Below are 19,263 nucleotides of genomic sequence, written 5' to 3' on the forward strand. Positions count from 1 at the left end.
GATGCTTTACGTGGTGGTGTTTTATCACAACAGTAGTAAGAGCAGAAGGGTACCCATGTGCACACCAGCAGCATCTGCCACCCAACTTGTTTCCTGGAGACACCCACTGGGCTGGATTCCAAACAGCTGTGGCTGTGCTTACCAACTGTGTAACTAAATCGGACCAGGCACATGTTTCCTTATATGTAAACTTCATGCTTCTGTATTTCATCCATCATTGATGGGTCCCTAAGTGGAATTTTATAAATAGTACCCGCCCCATGGAGTAACTTTTCTTGATTACATGACCAGGATGGAGTTGTTGAATTATAGAGCTTTCCAATATGTGTGTGTGTGTGTGTGTGTGTGTGTGTGTGTGTGTGATGTGTGATGTGTGATGTGTGTGTGTGATGTGTGTGTGTGTGTGATGTGTGTGTGTGTGTGATGTGTGAAATGGAATGCGTGTGTGACGTAGATGTGTGTGTGTGCTTGTGGATGTGTGATGTGTGTGTGTATGTGTGATGTGTGTGTATGTGTGTGTATGTATGTGTGATGTGTGTATGTGAGATGTGTGAAGTGGGATGCGTGTGTGATGTTTATGTGTGCGCGCTTGTGTATGTGTGATGTGTATGTGTATGTGTGTGTATGTGTGTGTATGTGTATGTGTGATGTGTGTGTATGTGTGTGTATGTGTGTGTGTATGTGTGTGTATGTGTGTGTGTGTGTGTGTGTGTATTTTGCAGGTTTGCCCTCAGTCTTCCCTGTCTTTCATCCAGTCCACAGTGGGGTGACAGGTTCTGGGCAGATACTGAGCTGGCTTCTGTCAGGCCTGTGCAATATGCTAGCTACTTGCTTCCACGTCCAATGTTCACGCCCCTAGATTTTTCTCTTCCAGAGAACTTGCAATCCGGTTCCTCCGTGTTGGGCTGCAGGTGTGCAGAGTGGAAGGGGTGCTCACAGGGATGCACATGGTCCTGGGTTCAACCCCCAACATGCGTTTTAGAGTCCAGGAAGTCCAAGAAGATGCTGGCTCTGGTTAGGTCCTTGGCGAACGTGTTCACAAAGAGTGAGACAATCTTTTTCATCTTGAAGTTATTAAAAGACACGAGGCGTCTTTATTTTAAAATCCAGATCGTGCTGTCAGATGGAAAGAATCACGGGGATAAAGTCTGTGAGGGCAGCAACCTGGACATCCAGCAGGCAGCTGTGCGCACACTTTCTCTGCCGGGAGAGCATCCTGGAGGCTGATTGTCCTACCCCAGGGGAACCCAGCTGCTCCCTCACAGTGAGTTTCAGCAATATTCTAATTTCATGATTGCTGTGGTTTAATTCTAAAACATATTATAAAAATGAAAATATAATCACATCACTTCCTCCTTCCTTCTCTTCCTTCCTACTCTTCCCACATCCCCTGATGGTCTTGAAAATGATGGTCTCTTTTCTTTGTTTATTATTGTTACACACACACTCTCTCATACACACACACACACACATACACACACACACACGCACTCTCTCTCTCACACACACATACACACACACACACGCACTCTCTCTCTCACACACACACACGCACTCTCTCTCACACACACATACACACACACACACGTGCACGCACACACGCGCACACACACATGCACAGTCAATGCCGTGGTTTGTTTTGGTGGCTCACAAAGGGGAAGGCCTGGCAACAGGAAGTTAGATGGTGGCAGAAGTTGCACTCATGGACATTGACCTCCCATCCTGGTGGAGCAGAAAGTAAAGCTCTTCAACTAGTTTTTCTGCAGGTTGACCTCTTTCTTCCCCTTCCGACTCCCCGTGTAAGTGTTTAGAGATGTGCACGTGTGCCACACTTCCTGAGGCAGTTGGTTTTGTTTTTCTTCTGTTCTTTAGATTGTGTGTAAACTGTATTGACCTATTTTTTTTTTTTGGTTCTTTTTTTTTTTTTTTTTTTTTCGGAGCTGGGGACCGAACCCAGGGCCTTGCGCTTCCTAGGTAAGCACTCTACCACTGAGCTAAATCCCCAGCCCCGTATTGACCTATTTTTAACCTCCCTGGTTTGTATCTCTATCACTCACACTGCTGAGCTGTCACAGTGCTGAGCAGTCACTCACACTGGTGAACTGTCACTCACAGTGCTGAGCAGTCACTCACACTGGTGAACTGTCACTCAGTGCTGAGCTGTCACTCACACTGGTGAACTGTCACTCAGTGCTGAGCTGTCACTCACACTGGTGAACTGTCACTCACAGTGCTGAGCTGTCACTCACAGTGCTGAGCCGTCACTCACACTGGTGAACTGTCACTCACAGTGCTGAGCTGTCACTCACAGTGCTGAGCTGTCACTCATGATGTGTTGAGCTGTCACTCACAGTGTTGAGCTGTCACTCACTGATTTCATTTTGGTCACTGTAGAGTTCCATTTTGTTTCTCTCTGAGACTTATGCAAACTGTCTCTTCCTTGATAGTCTATGCTCATTCTATTAATTATTAAATCCTCTCTTAGTTCTTGAAATTATGTGTTTGTGTATGCACACTTTCATGCATGGGTATTTGTGTGTGCATGCGGATGGCTGCCAGAAGTTGCTGTCAGGTGTCTTCCTCAGTCACCTCACCATCTTATTTTTCGAGACAGGCTCACTGATGGAGGCCAGCGCTTACTGCTTAAACAAGACTGGATGGCCAGCGAGCCCTAGGGATCCTCCTGTTTCCCCCACCGCCCCAGCGTGTGGGGTTACAAGCACGCAGTGCTATGGGCTTCTTGTGTGAATAGTAAGGATTGAACTCAGTCTCTCACGTCTGCAGGGCTGGCTCGACCTCTACCGATCGAGTTACCAGCCCTCCGGCGTATTTACAGTAGCCAAGTCCAACACTTGGAGCCTCCCAAAGGCAAAGCAGCTTTGCTTGTCTCTTCCGTCCTCCAGGGTGCTTTCCTGTGTCCTGACATGTTGGGCGGTTGTTTTGTGGAAAAACTGGACATGTTAGCTAAGGTAGCGACACTAAGTAGTGATCTGTGTTGTTTGATCATCCCTGTGTGTTCATGTGTGTGTTTTGTATGTGTTCATGTGTGTGTTCATGTGTGCGTTCCTTGTGCAGTGACTTAGCTGCATGACTTCAGTGGCATCTGCACCCCCTGAAAAGTGAGGTCTTTGCTCATAAGGCACAGCCTTGGGTACCCCTGACCTCTCTCCTCTAGGCTGATGATGGTTTTATCAGGGCTCTCCCTGACCATTTCCCTAATGTCTTAGTTACTTCTTGACTGCTGTGATAAGACGCCATGACCAAGGCGGCTTACAGAAGAGTTTATTCAGGGCTCAAGGTTTCAGAGTGTGAGTCCATGACCCTCACAGTGAGAAGCAAGGCGGCAGGCGGGCATGCATGGTGCTGGAGCAGTGGCTGAGAGCTCACATCTTGATCTGCAAGCACGAGACAGAGAACTAATTGGGGATGGCATGGGCTTTTGAATCCTCGAAGGCCACACCCAGTGACACATGTCTTCTAACAAGGTCACACCCACTCCAACAATGCCACATCTCCTAGACCTTCCCAAACGGGGCATGGAGCATTCAAATATATGAACTATGAGGCCATTCTCATTCAAACCTCACACCAGATGACTTGTGTTGGGTTCCTGGCCTCACATGCAGGCCCTTCCTTCTATGAATTGCTGATTTGTTTCTGTGTTTTTATTGAGAAGCTCCCAAACGAATCATTCTACACTAACCAAACCCACATGTGGCTGCTTAGTTGGGACTCGCTCTGAGGTCTTGCCTTGGTGGTTTCTTTCCTGCCTTGCTCTATACAGTTTCTAACAGGTTTCACTTTGCATGTTGACATCATGGAGCTTCTGGGTTCCTCCTGTTTGCTGTCCATGAAGCTCAAGGCTCTCCAGTCTCACGTGGCTCTGGAGGGGTCTTCATGCTTGAATGGTCTCATCTGCATCTTCAGGGGACTCACCAGAACTCTACCTTTTCCCTAGAAGAAGCTTTTGTCATTGCTCTGAGGCTGGGTGACAGCTGGTGTCAGAACAATGGCCTGCTGGTTCTGTATTTTTTTTTTTAAGTATAACGTCCATTTTATCTTTCTTCAGTCCTTATGAAGCCGTCTCTTTTACGTGGGCTTTGTGAACGTCACCAGCAGGTCTAAATTGTGGTGGGAGTGTTTGGTCCTTCCCAGCTTCACGAGAGGGATTTCCGACTACCTTGCTATGAACGGTTCAGCTCCTTCAGTAATCCAGCTCGATGTAGAGTTTAGGAAGCACATAAGTGTTGAAGACACTTACTTTGTATATGGATGGCCCTAACAGGGGAGGGGTCCAAATGTCTGGATGACAAACTTTTTAAGAAAATACTATTTTATTTTTTTTATTTCACGTTCATTGGTGTTTTGGCTGCCTGTATGTCTGTGTGAGGGTTTTGGATCATTTGAAACTGAAGTTATAGACAATTGTGAGCTGCCCTGTGGGTGCTGGGAACTGAACCTGGGTTCTTTGGAGGAGCACTGAGTACTCTTAAAAACATTTCCCCAGCCTTCACGTGGCAACCTTCTTACTGGCTTTGTCCTTGGGCATTCGCTGGGCTCAGTGCAGTGCCTTGGCCCTTTCTGGCATGATAGTTGGTTCTTCTTTGTTTGGTCATCTTGGGGCCAAGACCTGAAATAGCCCCATTACTCTTAGGGTAACAAACTATACAGTGTGTGCTGGTCGTCTCAGGAATAGGATGTCACTTGTTGCTTGGTCATGGTGTCTCCTGATGTTTGCAGTGTTTCATGTGGTTAAACATCCTCTAATATCACTGAATTTGTGGTCTTTCCTTCCCCCATTCCTTTGTTCCTTCCTTGACCCTTTCTTTCTCCTACCTTCCTCTTTCCCTGCCTCCCTCTCTCCTGACAGTCTGTTTGTCTGTCTGTCTTCTCTTTCCCGAACAAATTTGTATCCTAGGCTGGCCTAAATTTCCCCATGTAACCAAGGATGAACTGGACCTTCTGGTCCCCCTGCCTCTGCTTCTGTGTCCTGAGGTTACAGGCATTGCCACGGGCGTCTGATTTATGTAGCGACACTGAACCCAGGGCTTTGTGCTTGTGAGGCATTCTCTCAGCTGCTGCACCCCCAGCCTACATCGTGTTTTTTGATCTTTTTTTTTTCATCTTTATTAACTTGGATATTTCTTATTTACATTTCGATTGTTATTCCCTTTCCCAACATCCCCCTAACCCCTAGTGGTTTTTGATCTTATTCCGAGAATTTGCCGCCCACTTCATGACTATTCATACAAGCTTTTTAAAAATTTACAGCATGAAGCACACTGGGCTGCTCCTACCTTTGAGGAAGTCTATTTCAACATCTCTTAGGAATGCCTGATTCGTTTTCCAAATAAACACCCACTTAAACTGCCTCTTGATGGAATCCTTTACTTCATGAAATCAAAAGCTGAGAGTCAGTCCTTCTCTCCCCCTTAACTCCAAACCTTTGCCACGAAGCAGGCTGGCTTGTGGACGGCTGGGCTCACTACTCTCAGCCATCAGCTTCGGAGCAGTGGCTTTGTCCGTGAAAGAATGGGAGAAGGGATTCTTAGCCAGATCTCACCCAAACTGGCCTGAATTAGAGTTTGCAACACAGAGGGTGGGAGGAGAGGATCTGTAATGTTGGCACTCTGTCCTCAGTCCCAGGGAGTGACTGACCCTTCCTTGGGGGCATGGAGGGAGAAAGACTCCTCTCTTCAAGGGAGCTGCCCCAGGACAGTTTCCAGCCATCAGACCTGCAGAGTGATCAGGAGGAGGATGGTGCTCTGGGACGCAGGTCTCCCCTAGACCCAAACAAAAGCATCTCCATTTGTTTTATACCTATGGGGCAATTTCCGAGGAGTTAAAAAAAAAAACTTGTTTTATGTGTATGCCTGTGTGTGTGTGTGTGTGTGTGTGTGTGTGTGTCTGTGTACCATGTTGGCACCTGGCATCTTCAGAGGCCAGAAGAAGACTTCAGATGTCTTGGAACCGGAGTTACAGTCGGTTGTGAACCACCTTGCACATGCTGGAAATTGAACCTAATATCCTGGAAGAACAGCCAGTGCTCTTAATGGTTGATCCATTTCTCTGGCTCCAATTTCCAGAGATTTTAAATGTTGTTTTAATAACAATAATTTGTGAGTTATTGACACTTTGCTGAGGGGACCCTGGTCTGTAGAAGTTCCCACAACACTGCCAGGGATGTTTGCCCTTCCTTCTAGAGGTATAGTCCAAGTGTCCATTTAGTTTGGTGGTATTTAAAAGACATTGCTTAGCTTTTCCCTCCCTCCCTCCCTTCTTCCCTCCCTCCTTCCCTCCCTCCTTCCCTCTATCTCTCTGTCCCTGTTTGTCTGACTCTCCCTCTCTCCCTCCCTCTCCTTCCCTCCTGTCTGTCTGTCTCCCTCCCTCCCTCCCTCCCTCCCTTCCTTCCTTCCTTCCTTCCTTCCTTCCTTCCTTCCTTCCTGTATTGCATGTTATTTTCCTCTGGCTAATTTGAAGATTTTCTAATTGTGGATATTTTGCTTAGAACACTCTTGTGTACTTTTTTTTCACGTTTCTCTAGCATTTATCAACTTTCTTGGATCTGTGAGCTGGTTTTCATTAAGTTTAGAGAAAAAGCAAACATTTCTTAAAATTTCCCCCCTTCCCAAGGTCCTCTTGACTGGGGGCTCCAGAGCTGTGTCTTTTAAGGCTGCCTGAGGTTGTTGCTAGCTCTGTTCAGTTTTAGAATTTTGTTTTGCTTTGTTTTTCTATCACTGGGCCCTTCACGTTATCTTCCTTTTACCTCAGGGTCTAACCTATTGTTAATCTTGTCTTCTGGCTTTTTTTTTTTTTTCTTTGTTTCGGAGCTGGGGACTGAACCCAGGGCCTTGCGTTTGCTAGGCAAGCGCTCTACCACTGAGCTAAATCCCCAACCCCATCTGGCGTATTTTTTACTATGCCACTAAAATGTTTTTTTCTTTTCTTTTTCTTTTCTTTTTTTTTCAGAGCTGGGGACTGAACCCAGGGCCTTGCGGTTGCTAGGCAAGCACTCTACCACTGAGCTAAATCCCCAACCCCCACTAAAATGTTTTTTAAAAAGTTATTTACTTTTAAATTTTACACTTGTATGGGCATTTTGTCTGCACGTATGTCAATGCTCCATGTGTGTGCAGTGCCTGAGGGGGCCAGAAGAGGGCGCTGGACTCTGGGCGTTGCAGATCCTCTGGAAACGGAGTTACAGACAGTTGTACACCACCATGTGGGACCAAGCAGAGTTTCTCAGCAAGAGCAGCAAGTGCTGCTAACAGCTGAGTCATCTTCCCAGCCCCTAGACATTGCATATTGCACATGCATACACACACACACACACACACACACACACACACACACACCTTTTAGTGTTTTAAATTTCCTAGCTTTAAAAAAAATTACAGTTTAAAGCCTATTTTTATTGATATGTATATTTTTAGGAGCAAAGATAACGAAAGTATTATTGAAACGCCAAATGGACAGTCTAGAACAGCATTTGAAAACAAGCTTGCAGTGTGTACCATCAGCAAGCACTGGGAAGAAGGGAAAAGAGACAAGTGGGGGCAGGGTGTTCCCAAACCAGCCTGCTAGTTATTGAGGGCTTGTGAAATACTGCGTGAGCATAGACTCACAACTAAAAATGCAATGTCATCGTTGGTGAACATTTTCATAAAATGTAGAGCTGGGATGGGGTTCCGTCAATGTCATGCTAACCCAGCATGCACAAAGCTATGGGTAGAGCCCGAGCACTGTACAAATCACAAGTGGTGGCTCACAGGGCAGTCCCACACTAGGAGGGTTATCACTGCAAAGAAATAGGTTATCCTTGGCAAGTCTAAGGCCAGCCTGGGATACGTAAGATCCTGTCTCAGAAAATCAAAACCAAAAAACCAAAACAAACAAAATGCCCAGTGTGATGGCACAATGTTTAATCCAAGCACTCGGGAGGCTGAAGCAGTCAGATCTCGAGGATTCGAGGTTAGCCTGGTTTGCATACTGGGTTCTAGGGCAGTCAGGACTACATGGTGAGACCCCTGAAACAATCCTACGAAATCTAAATACATACAATACACAAATAGTTTGCCCATTTACACACTGACCGAAGTGTACATATCATCCTTCCATGAAATCCCAAAGCATCTGAAGTGACCCCAACTGCACAACAAGAAACGGGATGGAAAAACGGTGGTAAGAGATTTCATTGTCTGAAATTACAAAATTAACTGTGCGTTAGAACAAGTGTTTGAGGCCATTTGTTCCCATCCTTCCTTTCGGCTGACCTTTAGCGATGAGGTCACCACTTATATCTTCCTTTTATACGAAGTCATCCTGATCCTGTCACTCAAGGAAAGGTCCCTCTCCTTTATCAGTTTCCTCTCTCTTAGCATCAAGCCCTGACAGGGCAACTTGATGAATCTCGTTGGAACTGACATGTTCTTCATCAGAGTTCCCTTTAAACTCCCGTTTCTTTATAAGTCTGTGAGCTTTTATTGCCGCTTTCAGGGCTCCAGCCAGTGGACTCATTTGATTGGTTGTCGCAGGCCCCACCCCCTGCCCCATTTGTTTTGTAGTTCTTGTAGCACGGTCATTGTCTTGCTCAGAGTGGTACATATGTGGTTCTCGCTTTATTTTTTCCTCATCAGAAGCTGATTTAAAGAGTGCATGCAAAGGTTGATACGGAGACATCGCTACTGATAATGCCTTTAAAATTATACCTGGATTTTTCTCTCCTGCTAAATTAGGGTGATTAGTCTTTCTTCTTTTCTTTTCTTTTTTTCTTTTTTTCTTTCTTTCTTTTTTTTGGATGGGAGACAGTCCTTTAATGGGGTGGGGCACAAGAGAGCAGAACTTTCACCCAAGAGCCACAGGAACTGAAGCCAGCATGACACGGCAGGCTTTTCAGTAACAATAGTTGAGAGATGGCACAGGTGAAGGGTTGGGCAAACAATTCAGCTCTGGTGAGCTCTGCCGCACCCCACTGCCAGCATCTGGTACAGACTAGCTTAGGTGTGGAAAATGAGCCAAAGTCCAGAGGCAGGAGCCCACACGACAGCATGAAAGGTGACTCATGTGAGTCTGTCAATGAGGGAGTCCCGCATGCTGGTGGCAATGGTGCTAGGCTTGGCTTCATTTAGCTTGAAGACGCTCTCCACCACTGACAGCTCTGTGCTGGTTGTGTCCAGACCACAGAAAGCACACCAATCATTCACTACCATCCCAGCAGCAATCACTTCGCTCCCTCGGTTCACAGTACCTGCCACAAGGGGGACCTGAAGAGGGGAGGACAACTCATCCTGGTCCTCGATTGAAGTTTTAGGGTACACCAGACCTCCTTGATTACTGAAGACACAATAGCTTCCAACTAACACCTGGTCAGCAACTGTCAAGACTTCCACCTTGAGCACACCAGCCAGGATTTCTTCTGTCTCCCTGTCCAAGTCTGGGTGGACCAAGGCCACATAGTCATTGCAGGTGGTGACATTGTCAAGGGCTGAGAGCCCCTCCTCTACTCGCCGTATCTGCACTGAATCCAGAAGGCTGTCGTGGATATGCTGTAGCTCCTGGTCAGTGGTGGTTGTTGGGTACCAGTAGCCCATGCCTGTTCCCCACACAGATGTGCCCCGCCCGATGATTCGGCAGCTGGCGATGGACGCGTGCACTACAGGAATGGTATCAGAGAGCTCGCCCTCGAACACACTATAGAAGTTCTCTGATCCTCCAATGGCCACCAGGGAGTAGGTGTTAGTGAGTCTGGCAAAACAACTGACCTCACAGTTGTTCTCGAACGACGCTCTGACCACCATGAAAGAAACCTGGGGGCTGCACGACTGCAGCTTCAAACGACTCCAATCTCTACACGCTGCAAAAACTTCTCCGATGATCAGTCTTGATTCATGTTCTCGCCTATACTGACTATAATCTCCATCAGAGTCAGCTTTCAGGAATATCAGTTTCCAGTTAACAACCTATGCTTCTATGTGGAATAGTCGATATGTGTGTGCACCAACTGCACATGAGTGCAGTACCCGTGGTGGCCAGGAGAGGGCGTCAGATTCCCTCTGAAGCTGGAGTAATCGGAGGTTGTGAGCCGGTGCTATGCATTGGTACTTGGGTCTGCCTCTTAGCCCCTGAACTGTCCCTTCAGCTTCTCCTTTAGTTTGTTGAACATAGTGAAAACCGTGCACTTCTATATATATTCTGTGCAATTTCTGGTCAGTTTTGATCAGTTGACTTCACTCTCCTTTCTTGGCTTGATTGACTTTGACTAAATTTTTTTTAACTGAATGCCAGGCACTGTGAATCCCATCTTGTTGGTGCTGGGTAGTTTTGAATCCATGTACATATCTTAGTTAGGGTTTAATGACTGTGAAGAGACACCATGTCCATGGCAACTCTTATAAAGGGAAACGATTGGGGCTGATTTACAGTTTCAGAGGTTTAGTCATTATCATCGTGGTGGGACGCGTGTCAGTGTGAGACATGGTGCTGGAGAAGGAGCTGAGAGTTCTGCATCTCGATCCTCAGACAGCAGAAGGAGACTGTGTGCCACACTAAGCATAGGAAACATCAAATTCCGCCTCCACAATGACACACTTCCTCTAACGAGGCCACGCCCACTCCAACAAAGCCACGCCTCCTAAGCATTCAGACGTATGAATCTGTGGGGGCCATAGCTATTCAAATCACCATCGTATCTTTGTGTGTTGTTGAACACACTTAGATACGTAGAAATGGAATCCTCCAGATCCGTGTTTTCAAGGTGTGGGATACTGGGGGAGCAGTACCTGGCCTAGGGATGACTGTTCTTATCTTTGGAAGTTATACCTCTAGGTTCTCCATGTTGGTCACAGGCTAATGACCAGCGGTTGTGATGAGAGTCCAGTGTGTGTGACTGTCTATCTCTGTTTTTCTGTCACTGTCTCTTTCTGATTCTGTCCCTGTCTCTTTCTCTGTATCTCTCTGTCTCTCTGTCTCTCTGTCTCTCTCTCTGTCTCTCTCTCTCTCTCTGTGTGTGTGTGTGTGTGTGTGTGTGCATGTGTGTGTGACTGTCTATCTCTGTTTTTCTGTCACTGTCTCTTTCTGATTCTGTCCCTGTCTCTTTCTCTGTATCTCTCTGTCTCTGTCTCTCTCTCTCTCTCCTCCCCCCCCCCGCCCCCTCTGTACAGGTATGAATTCAAAGGTCAGAAGACAATGTATGGGAGTCAATTCTCTTTCTTCACCACATGTGGCTTCTGGGGTTAATACTTAGGCCGTCAGGTCTCATGCTTGGCTTGCAAGTGCCTTTGTCTGCTAACTCACCATTTATTAAGATATTATTAGACATAGATCCTAAGCGTGTGAGTTAAGGGGAAAAGACGCTCAGGGAAAGAAAGAGAATATTCAACTCTGGCTCTGGGTCTTTCAAGGGAAAGTCGTAGTCAAGTGATTTAGTGTTTGTCATCTCTGCTATCTTAGTGGCTCTGAAGTTACATCCCAAAGGGCGGTTAGAAAGCCCCCCTTCCTCCCCCATTAAATATTTCAGCTACCCTGTATTTATTGTGTGTGAGCGCGCTCAGGAGCGTGCCACAGCTGACCTGTGCAGGTCAAAGGACAACTTTCAGGACTCAGTTGTCACTGTCTACCACGTGGGTCCCAGATGCAGAACTCAGGTCATTAGACTTGTAGCTCTTCCTTTACCCAATGAGCCACTTCTCCGGTCCCTGCCCCCCTTAATGTGTGATTATAAAGAGGCCCCAGAGGTGCCCTGGGTAGGATTTTAATCCAATGAGGTAACAATCAGGAGCCAGTAAGGTGCACAAAGGGTAGGTGGTTCTCACCTTCCTAATGCTGTGACCCTTTAGTACAGTTCCTCATGTTGTGGAATTGTTATTTTCGTTGCTACCTTGCAACTATAATTTTGTTACGGTTGTGAATTGTAATGTAAATATCTGTGTTTTCTGATGGTCTTAGAACCTTTTGGGGGTTGTGACCCATAAATTGAGAGCTGCTAGTCTAGGGCATGTCCTTTTACTGAAAGGATTTTCTGGTGTTGGGTAGACTTCTAGAAAATTGTAGGTTTATAGCTGGGAAAGGAAAAAATCCTTGAGCAAATGGAATTGTATTGAATTCTTGACTCTCAGCTGGTGAGAGGCATCTGCCAGACTCCAGGATGAGGTTCTCCTTCCCCTTCCTGGGTCTCCATAATTTTCTCTTTCTATCCCATCTCAGATGTCAGTAGAGATTGTTGAAGTAACTTTTACACATGTGAAGTAACTTCACTTCATCAGAATAAGATTGCATATGTACACACACATGTGCGTGATTTAAACTGTATGATGTCCTCGCTCTTCAGTGGTCGGGTTGACAGAACTCTGAAGTGTGATCATACACACACTGTGACATCGTATGACAAGAGGGGTGTGGGGGAATTGTGACCCTTGACTTGTCCATTTCAATTGAAGAAATTAATTTCCCGGCTGCACGCCTATATTTATAATAACATTTCCATCGCCATAAGCTTGGATATTCAGGGGAAGAAAACAAACTGAGCATAGTGCCACAGAAAGACGGTCTCTTGAGGGGTCAGGTGAGGAGCAGGGTGTGTTTCATGGCCCTGGGGCACCCTCTTGGGGAAGGAGATGGGAGCCTGGATGACACGGAACACATGTAAAGACACCAGCTTTACACAATGGGGATTTTACTAGTCTTTGAGTACTGGGTTATGTGTATGTGTTATCCTGCTCCACAGTTAGTGCTTGGACATGTGTATCAGCACCCTGTGGAATCCCTCTGCTGTATACTTTCACCACTTCTATTCCCAAACTGATCCTGATGATTTTAGCATCCCAGTGGCCCTCAACTCTGTTCCCTTCTTCTCTCCGCCCTCCCTTTATTTTTTATTCTTCACAAGGCACAGATGAAGGACTCTCTTAGCGGAAAAGGCTCCCCAAGCCCTTCTGGCAAGGGCGTGGTTCCAGGAGTGTCAGGTGTAGGTGCTGGGAACTTATATCTGAACCTGGAGCTCAGAAGGAAGACTGAGGTCTCCACACCCCCATGGAGTCAGAAGGTTGTATTCTTGAGCATTGGTGTGGCTTTTGAAAGTGGTTGGGTTTGTGTCTAGGACAAAGCCTGGCGTATGAATGATTGTCAGGTGCATTTTCAGTTAGACATTGAACTTCTAAAACCTGAGGAGCTATAAAACCCCCAATTTATGTGCAGCAGGGCTTCTGTGCCTGCTTGTGGGACCACATTTACTTGTGCTTCTTCCTGAGGCTAAAACTGCCATCTAGAGAGGTCCTCCAGTGCCCGGCCTTGTGTAGACTTAGCAGAGAGGACGGCTACTGAGGGATGCATTCCTTTGCTGTCTCCTGGGATGCTCCTGAGAATTCCTATTAGGGGAGCACGTCCGACGATGACACAGTTTCTGTGAGCAATTGTAGAGGTGACAGTTCAGAGGGAACCGTCCAATGATGGTCTCATATGACAAAAGAGCCAGGTGACTCAGACGGTGGCTCAGATGCCAAGTCAGCTGGTCCCTGCCTTCTGGGTGAGTATAAACCCTGGTGCCTGATGCATCCATACCGAAGACTTCTCTCTGGTGCACCCTGGGTGCTCGCAGTGGTCTGGCCCAAGCCACCCTCATGTTCTCTTCCCCAGTCACGGGACCTGTTAGGCTTTGTGGGGAGGGGAGCTCAGAACTGAAGGGCAAGTGGCTGTTAAATGGAAAGGCTTCCTGTGGGTGGCTGTAGGGTGAACAGTGAGATCCTGACCTTCTCTGAGTACCCCTGGTTCTCCTCACAAGCAGCTGGAAGGACACAGAGTGAGAGTGTGTCTGGTAGGGTCAGGCTAGCTGCTCTCCTCCCGTCAGTTTCTAGAATGTTCCATCCCCCCAGGTAGAGATGGATCAGTGCTTCATGTAGAAACCAAGTGGCTTGGAGGACTGTGCCCCTGGTACCGAACTCTGAGTCTCCCAGAAGATCATGGACTGCCCTCAGGAAGCACATCAGTAGTGGGCTCCTGCCTTCCTCCAAGGTCTCTCCAGACAACATGGTATATTCTTTAAAAAAAATTCACATTCAAATCCAGGGTCAGTTGGTATTTGCTCTCCTCTCCTCTCCTCTCCTCTCCTCTCCTCTCCTCTCCTCTCCTCTCCTCTCCTCTCCTCTCCTCTCCTCTCCCCTCCCCTCCCCTCCTCTCCTCTCCCTCCTCTCCCCTCCTCCTCCTCCTTCTTCTCTCTTCTTCTTCTTCTTCTTCTTCTTCTTCTTCTTCTTCTTCTTCTTCTTCCTCTCTCTCTCTCTCTCTCTCTCTCTCTCTCTCTTTCTCTCTCTCTCTGTCTCTCTGTCTCTCTTTTGTGACAGGGTCTTACTATATAGCTATGGCTGGCCTAGAACTCACTATGTAGACTGGGTTGGCCTTGAACTTACAGAGATCTGCCTGCCTGTGTCTTCAAAGTGCTGGGATTGAAGCCATGCACCAAATGTCTGTCTTCATTGGACTGTCAAGGAGAACGTCTGTTCCAAACTACAGAGCAGACGAGAAACAGGTGGGAGAAGACAGCATTCTGGGTGCTGGACGATGCCAGGAAATGCCAGGACAACGTGCAGCGACACCAGCAAACCTCAGGTTTAGCAGATGCTCAGAAAGAGGTCACTGGGACAAAAGTGTGAGGGAGAGTTTCCAACTGAAGGGCCGCACGCTCACTCTCTCCCATCATGACCCTCCCAGGGCTTCTCTACCTCATTGTTTGTCTCTGCTGATGTCTGATGTCTGAGGTCACCCATCATCACCAGCGGCTACTCCTCCCATGATCGCCGTTTTTCTGTTTCCATGATGGAGGGTTCTCTCGGTTTGGATAATCAGCCTTCCTTCACTGTGACAAACACCTACGACCAACAACTTAAAGAAGGAAAGGTCTGCTCTGGCTCAGGATCTCAGAGGCTTTAGTCTGTGGTTGGTGGTCTCTAGTGCTTCATTCTGCCTTGCGGCTGCACAGCATATTATGCTGGGCTAGTGTGGTGGAAGAAGTCTGTTCACCTCATGGTACCTGGAAAGGGAGGGGTAGGGAGATAAAGACCATGAGGGGAGAGAGAAAGAGAGAAGAGGTGGGAAAGAGATAGAAATGAGGAGAAAGAAGGAAAGGCGACATAGTTAGGGCTCCAATAACTCCAAGAAGGCATGCCCTGATGGCTCTGCTTCCTCCTTTAGGTTCATCCTCCTGCCTCCACCACCTCTTAAAGGTTCCATCACACCCCAGTAAAATTGCATTGGCCAGCAGCGTTTAACACATTGGCCTTTAGAGATATTTAAGATCCAATGGTCACGAGGCAGGCAGTGAGAGATGTGTGATTAGCTTTCCATAAGCCCTGTGGTGGTTGTTGCCCATGGTATTCTTGCTTGACTATTCTACTCGTGAGTGAGGATACTTGAGTTGTCTACAGTCCCCTGCTTTACAGTTAACCCCCGTGACGAGCATCCTCCAGGGACCTTTCATGGTACTCCAAGAGGCTTCTCTTCAGAGTCAATCAATCAGGATTCCTGGATTGCCTGCTGAGCACGTGTATCCTTAATTGGATGGATGATAACCTGCGGCTTTCAGAGAATGGGTAGGAAGCGCTTCTTCACGGCGTAGCTACTGCTTGGCATCACACATCTTTCTGCATTTCGTGTTGATCCGATTGGGTATAAGTGACATTTCACTCTGAAATCTAGGCTTTATCAGTCATGGCTGCGAGTGTGTCTTCAGAACTGTTACCGCGCTGGCTTCTTTGTCTGTGTCAGTCTTTACAAACCCCCATCTGTTGGCATTTCTTATTCTCGCGTGATGTGACATGCAGAGCTTTGGGATTGGCCTGACTCGGGCAATGGGGAAGGGAGAAACAACAGACTCGCCTTCCGGGATCGCTGGGATCCCGTGAGCCATGCACTCTGATGGAGACGCACCAGCAAGCAGCTTAAAAACTCAGCGTAGTGAGGAGGTGGGTTCGTTAATCTCCGTAGGGGAGAAGTCTCAGGCTGCAGTCACCCCGGAGGAGGAAGTCCCTGAGCCTGACCTAGGGAAAGCCCTACCGTTACCACAGACATAGTACACATTCACTCGGGAATTCGTCCACTTCCTGTACCCACTCAACACGGGAATTCCTAATATGGTCCAGGTATTCTGGATTCTACTTTCTTGTCAATTTCATGTGGTGGTTTAAAGGAAGGCGCTCCCCTGTAGGATCAGATGTTTACACATTTGGGCCTGCAGATGGTGCTGCTGTTTGGGGAGGTAATGGAGTTGGTAGGATCTGGAGCCTTGCTCGGAGGAAGTTCATCACTGGTGGCCGGATTTGAGAGTTTTTAAGCCATGCCCTACTTCCGGTTTGCTTTCACTGCTTCCTATGCGCCTCTGGGAACCGCGAACATCCGGCCCTCGGGAACGGTGGCAAAAATAAACTCATCCTTAAGTTGCTTTTGGTCCTGGCGTTTTGTTACAGCAACATAGAAGCTGCACCGGTTCATTTATAAAGAACTCTTCTCTTAATTTGCATACCATCGGCTTCCTCAGCCTCTCCTTTGTGATTGTGCGACCTGCCCTCATGCTCCACTCTCCACATGCTTGTAACTCGTACCATTGCAAGTTGCCCTGGAGGATCTCTAGGTAGACGCTGGTGTTAGGCACTTTTGTGCTGGTACTCTCAGTGTTCGATCCCATGATGAAGGCGCCGAGCACAGAGGGGCACAGGGTGGCTCACGAAGAGCCCCGTGGCTCCTTTATACTACCCATCGGTAAGATCACTGCTCCATTGTCAGTCCTCTTGGTGCTGGCTGATGATGTCCCCCCTTAACCTTGACTCCTTATGGTGTTGGGCAGGCCTATTGGAGTCGGTAGAGGTGGTCTCAGGAGATAGTTGAAACCAGGCCCAATGTGCTGAGGTCATCTTCTCATGGATGGACGCGATGGGCTGCGTGATGTTCCCTGGTAACAAACATGTTAAACCTATGCCCCAGTTCTTCTGAAGCTACCCCCAGAGCTGAGGACTTTAAAGAGGTGGTTAAATTAGAATGTCGTTGTTTAGGTGGGTCCTGAACCTGTATGACCGTATCTTCACAGGAGGGGAACACTCACAGAGTTGAAGAGAGGACTGACCATGGGAAGCCAGAGGAAGAAGATGGCGTCTATCTACAGGGTGGGAAAAGAGGCAGGAGAAGCCAGCCTACTACTTGATCTGAGCTCTCCCAGCCCCCGGCACTGTGAGATGGTTAATTTTTGCCATTTAACCATCAGGCCCATATGGTACTCTGAATTAGCAGCCACCCAAAACTAATCTGGGGTTCAGGTTCGAATTATTTTAGGCTTTATCGGCACACGACAAGAACACTCATGCACACAAACTACCTCCCGATGAGAACTACAAAAGGGAGTATCTGTTTTGTGTGGGCAAGCCTGTCCAAGACAGTCTGGGCTTCTGGAATTTCTTCTGTCCTATTTCTGTGGATTCTCAGTTTCTTTGAAAAAGTTCACAGACAATCAAAGACCCTTCAAGAATAAATCAGGGACTTAAATCCAATTAAGGGCCTGGGAAATTACATTTAAGTTGACCCTGAGAGCCACATCCTTGCTGCTGACACCATAGATGTCAGAGAAGTGGCTCTGGGCTTCCCACACCAGCATGACATCTACAAGAACTGATTCAAGCCAAACAAAGACATTAGGTATAATTCACCCCAGCTCAACATGTGACTTTACCCCCACAGCCCTAAACATTAAACAACTCTTAAAATGATGGTGGTTCATAGACCAGAACAGGAAGTTTAGGGCATTCAAAGTGGATGAGATTAATAGAAGATAAGCACAGCACTTTCTTTGTGTATACTTAATGTATGCTGTGCTACATTAGAGGGACAGCGGTTTTTAAAATATCAAACAAAAAAAATCAAATAAGTTAACGGATGAACCATGATGTATAATTTGATCTGATTAGTTTTCTTAATCTTTGTATAATTTCCTTGTATTTTAGGGGCCTTAGCAACATCCTTTGAATCATGTTTAAGATCTCCAAGCTTTTCCCTTTTAATTCGAGACTTCGTGAAATTGCATCTCCTGACTTCTTATTCTGTAGCTTAGCAACAGCCTCCGAATTGGTGGTTGGCTGGAGGTGGGTCCCATTCTGTTTGTTCCCATCTGAGATGGAGTTGACCCTGCTGACAGCAGTCCCAAGTGCTTTGAAAGAGTGGCATATTTGAACCTGAAGGTTTCGGAAGCCCGTCTCCACCTTCCATCACTAGAATTTTCATGTAAGTACCCTTTAGGCCCTGATAGTCAATGAAACCAAGAAAATCTTTTAAATGAAGAGTCACATTACTCCTGAGGGAGGTAGACTGTATGTCTTAATAGAAATGTCCCCTGATTGGCTGGCAGCTAAGAGCCAGACTCAAAGGTGATAATTTCCACTTACGGTCGTCACTTGGAAAAGGAAGTTGTGGTACGTGGGTTTACAAAGACACCTGGATACTTGTATTTCTACAAACAGCCCTTGCATGGAACCCACAGGGGCCCCCAGTCCTCATGCTGAGTAAGCTGTGTTCTGGGAGAGCCATGGATGTCTGGTGAACTCATGTGGAGGTATTGATCGTTAGGCCCACCTCCAGCACATGGCATTTCTTCTGCAGACTCAGCAGCCAGCTGCTCCTAGCCCAGAGACGTGCCCTCCTTCTGGGTCTGGACCTGTCAGAGACAGGGCTGGCTTACACAGTCTATCATGGACTCTTTTAAGAGTCTCAATTAGTTCTTTAGACTCCTGGTGAGCAGGTCTTGACATTCTATTTAACTCATATGTGAGCAGGTCACATGCCCTGAACTGGGTGGGAAAGATGACGGGTCAGCCAGATGTTTCTAATAGGAACTCACAATGGTGGTACTAGCCTTTGATCCCAGCACTTAGGAGGCTGGGGAGGGGGCGGGGGCGGAGGTGGAGGCGGATCTCTGAGTTTGAGGCTAGTCTGGTCTACAGAGTGAGTTCCAGGATGGCCAGAGCTACACAGAGAGACCCTGTCTTGAAAAACGAGAGAGAGAGAGAGAGAGAGAGAGAGAGAGAGAGAGAGAGAGAGAGAGAGAGAGAGAGAGAGAGAGAGAGACAGAGAGAGACAGAGAGAGAGACAGAGAGAGAGACAGAGAGAGAGAGACAGAGAGACAGAGAGACAGAGACTCCTTGGTAAAATTCCCAGGGTAGGCAGCACTGTGACAGTCTTTTTTGTCCCTCTGACAGTAATGAACATTTCCTAAGGAAGATCAAGTGACTTGGGTTGACA

General features: G+C 47.2%; 1 pseudogene; it reads right to left on the reverse strand.

The window, feature by feature from the left end:
• Positions 1-9,004: 9,004 nt before the first annotated feature.
• Positions 9,005-9,952, reverse strand: Eif6-ps1 (eukaryotic translation initiation factor 6, pseudogene 1; annotated as a pseudogene).
• Positions 9,953-19,263: the final 9,311 nt, after the last annotated feature.

Source organism: Rattus norvegicus, chromosome 14, assembly GCF_036323735.1.
Source record: "Rattus norvegicus strain BN/NHsdMcwi chromosome 14, GRCr8, whole genome shotgun sequence".
Classification (NCBI taxonomy): domain Eukaryota; kingdom Metazoa; phylum Chordata; class Mammalia; order Rodentia; family Muridae; genus Rattus; species Rattus norvegicus.